Source organism: Lagenorhynchus albirostris, chromosome 5, assembly GCF_949774975.1.
Source record: "Lagenorhynchus albirostris chromosome 5, mLagAlb1.1, whole genome shotgun sequence".
In the NCBI taxonomy this organism is placed as follows: Eukaryota; Metazoa; Chordata; class Mammalia; order Artiodactyla; family Delphinidae; genus Lagenorhynchus; species Lagenorhynchus albirostris.
In genome coordinates, this window is record NC_083099.1 from 126,516,098 (window position 1) to 126,525,046 (window position 8,949).

Genomic DNA, 8,949 nt, shown 5'->3' on the forward strand with positions numbered 1-8,949 from the left:
TTTGGGGGCTTCCAGACAATTTTTGGAAGGAGTAACTTTTCTATTTCCTACTAAACAGTCTTCTAAACATTTTTCACTCCTTACCACTTATACAGTCATATCCCTCCTGTGTTCTGACCTCTTAGAAATACAAAGAGTGACTGACTAACTGGTCTGTTAGATTACCCCATTTTAAGATGTTAATTATGGTTTAAAATAGAAGGGTACATTCTCTCTTAGATAAGATCATTCTTCAATGCCTTAAGCTAAAGGAGCTGGTAGATATGAAGTACAAAAATTAAAGCAGTGTAGATAGAAAAATATTTTTGGTCTGAGAAGGAGACATTTGATTTTGAGGAATTCATTCATTCATAGGAAAACACATATTGACCCACAAGACATAATTCTTTGGTAGGAACTGTCCTTTGGTAACAGACAGCCCAGAAGATAAATTTATACTTAATAAAAGATATTTTAAATCACATTAGTCTTTAGAAAGGGTTTATAATCTTTGGGAAAATTCTCATTCTACAAATAATGTTAAATGAAGAATCACAAGGCATTGAGGCATCTAGTTTTCGACCTCATAGCTTATGATACCCTTAAAGTAGCATCGCTATGTTAAGGATCTCATAAGAGAAGGATCTTATAAGAGAAGGATCTCATTAGATTCCTGATACTCCTTGGTTACTAGAATGCTGAGACCTCAGAACACATTTTTTTTCTTGTGGTTTTCCACAGAAAACCATGAAGTTCAAGAAGTTGCTTTTAACTTGCTGTGTTTATTTACTCAACAAATATTTGTTGAATGTTGCTATGTGCCAGAAACTGGCAAAGGTACAAAAGACACTGCAATGAACAGGCATGACACCTGCCCTAAGGAAACTTGAAGTATGAATAAAGGCTCTCAAGCCTGGAATTATGTTGGAAATTTCCATATGGTTCTTTTTTCTTTCTTGCTCATTCATTCTTTCTCTAACTAGCTAGCATCATCTTTCTACCATAGTGTAATTGTTAAGAGAACAAATTCTAGAGGTAAAAGGCTATGATTCATAAACCAGTTCCATGAATAAAGAGTTTTAAAAGATTTATTGATAGATAGATGATAGATAGATAGATGCCAGAAGGAATCATAAGCAATGCTCCCATGCAAAGCAGAACTCTGACAATCGTCACTGTTAACGCCAAGATTCACTTTCTAAGAGCAATTTTTTGGTCACAACTACATTGTTTTTTCCTTAAGAAATGGTTTTCACAATATTCTTAGACAATAAACCTTAAATATTTTGTAAATTATTATATTCAACCATATTTTTCTTCTCCCTAGTGAACTGTTTGCCAGTGAAACACAGTTTCACTTTCACTATTTCAAAATGATAGTATAAAAACAGAAGTGAAAGTATGAATCATAATATAATCAGGAGTTCATGGTGAGCTATCCATTTATAACTCAGAAACCACGGGGTATTTCCAAACTGATGTCATTCATAGAAAGAATGCCATGTGTTGTGGGAGAATAAGAAAAATTACCTAGGCTAACTGGGGGCTTTAGAATGCATGTGGGATAGTCCCAGCTAATTTCTTTTTTAAATTTTATCACAAAGATCAAGCTGTATTTCAAATACTTAAATTGACGCTCACCTTGGAAATTACACGCCGGATTCTGGGTTATACTTTTTAATTCTGAAAACTTAGATGATGTACACTGAGATTTTACTTCAGAAGGCATAATACCAGTATAAATGCTTTTTTTTTAAGTTGAAGTGTAGTTGACTTACAATGTTGTGTTAATTTCTGGTGTACAGCAAAGTGAATATATCTATATTCTTTTTCATATTCTTTTCCATTATAGGTTATTACAAGATATTGAATATAGTTCTCTGTGTTCCAGTATAAATGCTTTTTATAATTCAATGTTTTATTTTCTTTAAAAAGCTGTATAAATACTAAAATTACTGTGAAATTTCTTGTAGTTGTTTTACTTATAGGACAAAATTGTAATCTCTGCTCAAATAGTTAAAATTGATTTTATTTTTGTTTTTGTTTTAGCAGGGGAGAAATAAATATAAATTTTATTTTTTCCAACTAAACAATTAAAATAGTATATTTCTTTTCTCTCCACTGTGTTGAGTTTTTTAAGAACTTAAAGAAGACTACAGTGTATGTTAAATAAATTAGTGACATTACAGAGAGGAAACATTATCCAGAAAATGCTTTCCTCTGGATTGTCTACATTTGGTTGGATAATACTTTGGCTGTGTTAGTTCTGCCATATTTGCTGCTATGTTTGCTGGTTAGTTTGTTGTTTTGACCCAGACCCTGATATCCAGTTATGAGTCTAGGCCCGCTGTATCCTTTTTCAATCAGTTGAATGTCCCTGGTTTCCCATTAGTTAATGTTCATGATATGGGGGATTCCACAGAGGTCATCCCACTCACTAACCCAGGTAACACCACTAGTTCACTGTTTGGTTTATGAGGCTCATCCATGAGCCCAGTGGTTTACCCACAATGCTCAGTCCTGCTGCCTGCTATGAACTGTTTTGCTACCCTCGATCTTTCAGTGTGGCTGCAGGTGAATCTGCCAATAGGATGGGTTGACCTCATGTGATTGAGGAACAAATTTTTAAATGTATCAGAATATTGAATTCCTCCTCATTCCATACACAAATAGGAAGAACACATAGATTAAATACTTAAAGGTAACCCTCAAAAGTTTTAGAAGAAAATGTAGGAGACAATCTCATAACATTGAAGTAAGGAAAGATGTCTTAAAAATTAAAAATGTTCATCAATTGTAACACATGTATGACTCTGGTGGGGCTATTGATAATGGAGGAGGCTGTGCATGTATAGGGGCAGGGAGTATATGGGATTTCTGGGTACCTTCTGCTCAATTTTACTATGAAGATAAAACTGCTCTGAAACAAAATCTTTTAAGAATAAAAAAACAAACCATTAAGTACAAACTAAAATATGAATAAATTTGATAACAGAAACATTTTAAATATCATACTTTAGATGTCATAAACAAAGTTTAAAAGGCAAACTAGAGACAGAGAAAATACTTACAAGGCATTTGAGAAATAACTGCCATCTAGAATATATAAAAATATCCTATAAATAAGAAAAAGACAAAAAGCCCAGTAAAGAAATGAATATAAAACTTCAGTTCACAGACAAGCTCTGTAGGACCAATAAAGATATGAAAAAAAAAAGTTGTAACTTACTAATAATAGAAGCATGCAAATTAAAACAAGATACCATTTCATGTCGTCACACTGGAAAAACTTCAAAAGTTTGTTGATGACAAGTAGTGGTAAGGAAGTCGTGGAAATGGGAAATTTCAAATTCTTAATTACCCATGATTAATAAGCAGTGAAGTTTTACAATAGGGAGTGTAGTTTAAATTTAAGAAGAAAAAGATTAAGAGATTGAGAGAGCAGATTGGTATAACGCTAAAAACTTTTTGCAATATCTAGCAAAGTTTGAAGGTTAGGACCCAGAAAGTCAACTTCTAAAATATAAATTCCAAAAACATCTAGTACAGGGACACAAGGATAATTCATTGAAACATTTTTTGTAATACCAAAATGTCTGCCATGGGGGAAATGGATCCTCTTAGTTTCATTTGTTTCAATACCAAGCATCCATTTTCTGCATGGAGTCTTACTACTCCCTTCTTAACATAGTTGGAAATGAGGCACTGACCATATCTCCTTGCTCCTACAGACTCCTCCCTTCATCTCCTCCCTACACTTCCCTATTCCTATGGGAAGCACTTTCTAGCTTGGAAAATTCCACCCCCCCCCATCATATCTCTGGCCCAGACACTTACTTGGTCGAGGTTCATATTCTTTTTTTCTGCCTTTTCTGGAAATCTTGCCTGATTTCTTCTTCAAATTTCGGTCACTGGCAATTAATAGCCAGAAACAATATCCTGCCTCACACTTCCCCAGGATCTGCTTAAATGAGGAGGAACAGAAAGATGAAAAGATATATACAGGGAGAAGAAAAAGTATGGATTAATAACTTCAAATATTATCCTACTATATTCTTATCCTAGCAAATCTTTGGCAGTCAAACCCACACACAAATTGGGGCCTAGCTCTGTGGGTGAGATGAGGAGGGAAGCATGGATATGGGGCAAAGTTCTTGACTCATCTGGAAGTTTTGACTCATACCTGGAGTAGATGTACCTTCATCCATCAATTACCTTATGCTGCCCTCATCCTCCCCACCCTAGGAGCTTGAGCTTGTCACTGGTAAGGGCAGAACATCTCCTGAGGCAAGGTATTACTGGGTGGTTGCACATAGCTGTGAAAAGAGCTGCACTGGGCAACCTAAAGACAACTGTACAAGGGAGAGGGGCTGTCAGTAAGTGCAAGCAATTTGGGTGGTCCAGCCATTCTCTTCCTTCTCAGGCAACATCCTTCTCCAAACCTCTGTGCTTAAAAAGTAAGAGGAAGCCCCCTGCTCCCATTTACAGAGGAGATAATGAGGTTGACTGACATATTGGTGTCCAGCCCTCTTCTCACCCAACATCCAACACCAGGAGAGTGTTCTACCTCTTTTCTTCTACTCTCTGTGTCTTCCCTTTTTTAATATAATGAATAAATGAATGAATGACAAGTAAATAATTCCCCATATCTCCCATAGTTAACACATGTGAAGAATTGGATATATACTTGTCCCATTTTTTCTTTTGTTAATCACATAATTTGGGGGTTTTTTTGGGGGGGATGTTTGTTTTACATTTCAAATTGAAAGCAGTCACTGCTTATTAACTGACTAGATTACAAAACGAATCAAGGTAGACACCTTAGTTCATCCTTCTAATAAGCCTGTTGATTTGATCTTTTCTGTTGCCAGCATCTCTACCTTCTACAAAATAGATGATCTTCATCATCTTCATTCTACCTCATGGAAAAGATCATTTGAAGGGCCAGCAGAAGTTGTTTGTTTCTTGAAAGCATTGTTCAACAGTATAGATCTCGTGAATCAGATCTTCCATGCAGATGATTCCAAATTTAACAAGAGAGCCAGCAATCAATGTGTTGTCTGTCAGGGCAATTTATGTGCAATATGTGGTTCCACAATCCTCAGCATGTTAACTGAAGCCTTGTTGATCTTCACAAAGGTACCACTGAAGATATGACAATGATGAAGAAGCTGCAACACTTTTCAGACCTTTGGAGTCACACCATGGATACTGATCCTGATGATAAATGCCAGTAATGGGTTCTGCAGGTACATGGAAGTTGCCAACTTATCTTGCCATCCTAACCATTCTTGTGTCAGTTCTGTACATGTGCCCATATTCCTTGTGATTGGGCTTACCTTTTCATATATAAGATTTGTCCTTGCCTTTCAAAACATCTTTTGGGCAAAATTCTTTCTCAGGTGCCTGATCTTGAGCTCTGTGAAATTCCTTCACTCTTTTTAGGAGTTTCAGCAGGAACCATCTTTTCTTCTCTTCTGCACCCTTCATGGTTCCAGCTGGAAAAAAGGACTACATAACCTATTTTTAGGTTTGGTTTTTTTAAAGGTTGATATTATTCACTTTACTTTGAATTTGCTTTATTTAATCTCACTGTATATTGTGAACAATCATCCCATTTGGGACATTAATATATCCCAATACATCATTTTACATTGTGTGTGCGCATGTGTGTGTGCCTGTGCGTGCACACACATATGCCATGATTTATTCAATTCCCTACTCATGAACATTCAAATTGTTTATGGTTTTTTGACACTACAAACCATACTACAAATAGCATTATGTCCACATAGTCCTTTATCAGGTGTAAATTTTTTAATGTAAGGTAGACTTCAAGAACTTGAATTGCTATATAATGTATAGTAATTTTAATTCAAATAATTGGTGCCAGGATAGTTGAGGAATCCTACCACCGAAGTAAGGGAACGTTCACGTCTCTGAGTATTTGCCAGCGATGGTTGTTATTGCTTGTTTAAAATATTTGCAAATCCAACAGGTGAAAAAATGATTTCTCATTATTGTTCCAATTCAGCATCCCAGGCTAGGGGCCATGATGTAAATCCCAAGCACAGAGAATTCTGCCTGAGAACCTGAAATTCTTAATTGTACCCATTGGTAGCTCTGCCTCCACCTGATCCTGGTAGAGACCTGCAGTCCTCCTTACAGAGGTCTGAGAAAGTTGGAAATAGCCAGCGTTTTCCTTAATAGTGTTTTCTTTCAGTTCAAGAGGATTATGTCAACTGTTATTACAAGGAAAGGCCATCGACATACCAGTTTAAAAAGGAAAAGGTGTGTCCACTGGCTAAAATAAATAAAAGGGCAAAACACATAGAAAGAGTTTTAAACCCCGACACTTACAATAGTACTGAGGAAGCTGGTAGGACAAAGCCAGGCTTAATGCTTGCAAACTCAGGGTACTCCTGACCTTTTACAGCCTCACTTGGGAAACTAACCATAGAACAGCCTTGAAAAGGTCTGATAATGGCATCAATATTAAACAGGGTTTCAAAAGTGTATTAACTGTGGTCTTTTGGCCACTCTTGATACCAACAATTTCAGAACTATTTGTGACCAATGAAAGGGTTACCAAGCATAAGTTACATAATACACTGATGTATGGACACACATAATTTCATTTTACATCAAAACAGAAATTGACACAGTTGCAAAACTTTAACGCTTGCTTAATTTTATTTCAAAAATCTGTGAGAAAATATTCTTCAGAAGTGCCAAGTGATTCAACTCCAATTAAAAACAGTCTTATCAAGAATAGTATGGAGGTTCCTTAAAAAATTAAAAAGTGAGTTACCATATGATCCAGCAGTCCCACTCCTGGGCATATATCCAGACAAAACTCGAATTTGAAAAGATACCTGCACCTCAATATTCATAGCAGCACTATTTACAGTAGCCAAGACTTGGAAGCAACCTAAGTGTCCATCGACGGATGAATGGATATAGAAGATGTGGAACAAATATACAATGGAATATCACTCAGCCACAAAAAGAATGAAATGATGCCATTTGTGGCAAAATGGATGGATCTAGAGATTATCATACTATGTGAAGTAAATCAGAAAAAGACAAATATCATGACATGACCTATATGTAGAACCTCAAAAATGATACAAATGAACTCATTTACAATACAGAAATAGTCTCACAGACATAGAAAACAAACTTATGGTTACCAAAGGGGAAAGGAGAGGGAAGGGATAAATTAGGAATCTGGGATTAACAGATTCACACTACTATATATAAAATAGGTAACCAACAAGGACCTACTGACTAGCAGAAGGAACTGTATTCAATGTATTCTTGTAATAACCTATAATGGAAAAGAGTCTGAAAAAGAACTAAATCACTTTGCTGTACACCCAAAACATTGTAAATCAACTATCCCTCAATTTAAAAAAAACAGTCCTATACGTTGGTGCAGAAATGAATTAACTTTTCAAGGATGTGACAATCATCTAAGCATTCTAAATCATACTGATATATATCAAAGAAGAGAAAAGATTGAAGAGAAATGATGCCACAAGGATAGCCTTGGCCACAGTCACTGAAACAAGCAAAAATTCTGGCACAAGATCCTAAGGCAGCTCAGAAATAAAATGCTCTACCTAAAACATAATATAGGTTTCTTGTGGCTCAATGGACTATACATGCTATATCAGAGGTCAGAGCAGAAAAAAATGGACTTCTACTATGTAAATATATATGTGTATATATATATATATATATATATCATGAATTAAGATATACTGATGGGAACTACAGTATAGAGAGAAATTTTTTGATGAATTAGCATGTGCACATTTCTATTTGCTTCTCACATGGTATTATGATGTTTGTGGGTATACACGTCAATCTCACCCATTAGACTGTAAGCTTCCAGGCAGAAGACTCTTTTTTCATCTTTATAACACTCCAGGTCTAGCACAGTGTCAGGTACAGAGTACATGCTCTGTAGATGTTGCTTGTAGAAACTGAAACATTGTGCAGGATACTAAACCACTGGGACTATGGACTGAATTGTGTCCCCCGCAAATTCATATGTTGAAGCCCTAACCCCCATTGTGATTGTATTTGGAGATGGGGCTTTTAGGAGGTAATTAAGGTTAAATTAATTCATACAAGTAGAGTCGTGATCCAATAGGATTGGCGGCTTTATAAGAAGAGGAAAATAGAGAGATTGCTCTAAATAAACACACCAAGGAAAGTTATGTGAGCACACATCTACAAGCCCTCTTGCCAAAACAGAGCTGACCCACATTTTGATCTTGGACTTCTAGTTTCCAAACTGTGCAAAAATAAATTTCTGTTGTTTAAGCCACCCACTCTATTGCATTTTGTTCAGACAACCAATAACCCAAACTTCTGACGTTTTTCATTGATTTTATGACAATAAAGAAAACCAAAGAAAAATGGCTTTTTAAGTCGTTGTAACTATATCCAAGAAAGAATTTTAGCACAATATTTGACATGCATGAATTTAACCCAAAAGCTTGAGAATACTTTGTAACAAAGTATAGAAGAGAAGATAAATTAAAATATGAGTTAGTGTAAAGTAAACACAAAAAGATTTTGTTCTATATGGGAACTTTTATTCAGTCTGCATCTCATTTGACAGAAGACTCTTTGATTAAGTTTGATTAACCTTGAGGAAGTTTGAAAATCATTTTGACCTAATGCAAATGCTCCATTCTTTTCTTAGATTTCATCAAGAATTGGTAACCAATTGCATAAATGTTACTTTTAAAATATAACCCGAATGCATTTTCTAAATCGGAGAAAGGAAACCATTCAGCCTATTTTAGAAAGCATAAGATCTACAGAAAAAGAAATATTTATTTCTCATATTTGTCTCATGATATTACATGTATTTATGTAAAGTTGATCATCAGAAATTTGCAAATCAAAATTAGTAAGATAACAATGTGCAACTTCACCCTCATTATGGACTCC

General features: G+C 35.4%; 1 pseudogene; it reads right to left on the reverse strand.

Annotated features, from left to right (window-relative positions):
- Positions 1-4,800: 4,800 nt before the first annotated feature.
- Positions 4,801-5,446, reverse strand: LOC132520685 (60S ribosomal protein L7-like; annotated as a pseudogene).
- Between the last annotated feature and the right edge of the window lie 3,503 nt (positions 5,447-8,949).